The sequence below is a fragment of the Trichechus manatus genome, unplaced genomic scaffold (assembly GCF_000243295.1).
Source record: "Trichechus manatus latirostris isolate Lorelei unplaced genomic scaffold, TriManLat1.0 scaffold00132, whole genome shotgun sequence".
Classification (NCBI taxonomy): Eukaryota; Metazoa; Chordata; class Mammalia; order Sirenia; family Trichechidae; genus Trichechus; species Trichechus manatus.
The window spans coordinates 266,498-269,476 of NW_004444068.1; the positions used below are offsets into that span (position 1 = coordinate 266,498).

Below are 2,979 nucleotides of genomic sequence, written 5' to 3' on the forward strand. Positions count from 1 at the left end.
AACTTTAGTATCTGCAGTTTTGTGATAAAACACCTATTATGTAAGTGAAAAATTCAGATGTGATATTATGAACCTTTAAATATAGTGAGTGAATTGATACAATTTTAGTCCAGAGACCCTATCTACTGATTGTTCAGAAACCATGCTTAAGCACATTTTTAATCTCATACGCAAGGCTTTTTTATTTCATTGTGGCATTAGCAAACATGACAGATTGCTCATGTCCTATGTGCAGTGCAAAACACTGTTTGCTATCCATATACTATTCTCAACTTTTCCTCCCAACTTAAAACTTAATTTAATATTCATATTTCAACTTCCTACTACCTATACAACCTTGAAGATTTAGTTACACAAAGTTACAAAAGATTTAACTTTTTCCCATAATATTCACGTATACAGTTCCCAATATAAAAATGAAAAGCACTTAATAAGTAAATAGGACACAAACATTGTTTGTCCTGCAAAAAAGTAAAACAAAAAACTCCAATACACAACTGGTATATTTTTCCCATGCCATATTGTAGAACAGATACAAACATATCTTTATAAAAATAAAATGGTCTTTGACAAGAGGAGAAAAGGGAACCCTGCCAACATACGCATATGTACAAATGCCTCCTTGTTTTTGGAGCATTTCCAACCGGCAGACGACAGTCCAATCTACACTTCGTTACCCAATATATGAACAAATGTCATACTGAGCAACTGTACATTCATACAGTGATTTTTGACAATGTTAACTGAAATCCTGTCAGGCATCATTGTAAGAAGAACACTACAATTCTTTCATATAGTTTGCTACGTACATAATCCTTTGGAAGAACTTCAATAAATGAATTCACTGCTGCTATAACAAGAATTATTTTTTCATTGTCTAATCAAAATAGTTAAGATTTCATTAGTCACAGAATTCCATTGAACACACTGTAGTACCAAAAGAAAAAAGAAAAAAAGAAACAATGTCAAAGCCAAAATATTTTTAAATTGTACTTACAGCAGTTGTGGCTTAGAACAAAATTACCAGAGTTAAGCAGAGCTGGAGAGACACAATTTTAAGAAGTCACAGCTCGGATCTGCAAATACATCAACCAATAAGAAACACAAGTTCTTACTGCCTCATTACCAAACTCCCACAGTTCATAAAACACAGTAGCTAAAATGAGTTTACTGCTGAGGTTTACATTTTATTATTTAAAACAAAAACTTAAGATTTCCAAATTGCCTGGAACAACAAGTACATAGTTTAAAGTGCTCTGAAATAAAGTGTGATAATTTTAATGAATTATCTACAACTGAAAAAAACATGTACATACACTTTTCCATTGAAGGAAAGGAACCTTTAAAACAGAATACTTTCAATTCTAATTGGTTTGGAGGCACTCCACTCAATTGTTGAGGGCTTTTAATCAGGCATGAATGTATGTCACAAGAAGTGTAAATATGTAAAGTTTTTAAAAGTAAATATTAGTTTAAGATTATATAAAGGTACAAAACATAAACCTACATACTCACTTTTCCACTACTGCATTTTCTTCAAAAATTAAGTTGGGAACAACCCAAAGATATCTATAGATTACCACAAATATAAAAATTGAAAATGGAAATCTGAAGTATTAAGCCAAACAAGGTTAATTGCTAAGATTTAAAAAAATACTAAACACCTTCACTGTTAATGTAGAAAATAAAACATATTTTGAATATGAAACCTAAGATAAATAACCATGTCTTGCTACCTTTTTTCTTTTTCTCTTTTTTTGGTTAACAGAAAACTGAAAGCTACTTATTGTATATCATAAAACAAAAAATAAATAAACCATAAGGTCATCTTCCATTGTAAGAAAAAAGAGAATGCAGGTGATAACATATATAATTGATACTAAAAATCAGAGACATTAGATATTTTATATACTCTTTTTTATATACTCTTTTTATAGTGTATAATATTTTATAAAATTTCCATAATTAAAGGGCAATAAAGTATATAAGCAGGAGAGAGATGTGGCAGTCTGCTTGTGTAAAGATTACAGCTTTGGAAACCCTATGGGGCAGTTCTATTCTGTCCTATAGCGTCACTATGCATTGGAATTGACTCAATGGCAATGAGATAAAGTTATAAGCGTAATAATGAACCTGAAATCACGATGCTAGATGTTGAGGCCCACCTCTACCTCTGCATTTCATGAACGGTGTGACTAAGTTGCACAGACTTGGTTTCCTCCTCTATAAAACTGGAATAGTATTTCTAGCACCATAATCATCAGGACAATCCAATGATCAAAAGAAAAAAGCTACGAAATGTGCTTCATAAATTTAATACTACTTTATGAAGAACTACTTACCAAAAAACTTTTATACTTGCTATGTAAGTCTGTTAAATTAAAAAAAGTCTATTCATCCATCAAGAGATGCGCTTATTTTAATATCATCTACTGAAAGTCAACTACAAATAATGATGAGAACCACCGAATTATAGATATATCGTTAACTACCCTCCAGCAATTTCTAATTTACAATGGAATGTATAAATCAGTCACCAAAATTTAGACTCAGTTCTATGAGAAATGTATCCAGAAGCATGAAAAATGAAGAAATTAAAAACTTGGTAACATGTATATACACATGCACCATTCTAACTTGCTTTTCATTTATTATTGGTAAGTAACAGAAAGTAAACTCCAAATGCTAAAATAACATATCACCTACCTAGATCAAAACCAAATGGTATTATATTTTACACGGTCAATAAAGGGATATGAAATCAAAGGATTTTCGAATTGGAGGGTACGAGTGGTAAATCTAGTTCCAGTTCCTTATTAGCACAGTGTTAGTGATTTGCCTAACGTCACGTAAGTAAGTAGTAAGACGCAAAGCCAGGCCATGCCATAATTCCTTTAGCAAGAGTCAAAATGGATTCAAAGGACAGATACTTTGATCCTTGCAACCTCTTTCAAAAATTAAAGCAAAGCTCCATAATAC

At 31.5% G+C, this 2,979-nt stretch overlaps 1 protein-coding gene across 1 annotated transcript in view; it reads right to left on the reverse strand.

Annotated features, from left to right (window-relative positions):
- DIPK2A (divergent protein kinase domain 2A) overlaps nucleotides 1–2,979 on the reverse strand; it is a 28,838-nt gene that overhangs the window by 7,690 nt on the left and 18,169 nt on the right. The gene's annotated exons all lie outside the window — the stretch shown is intronic.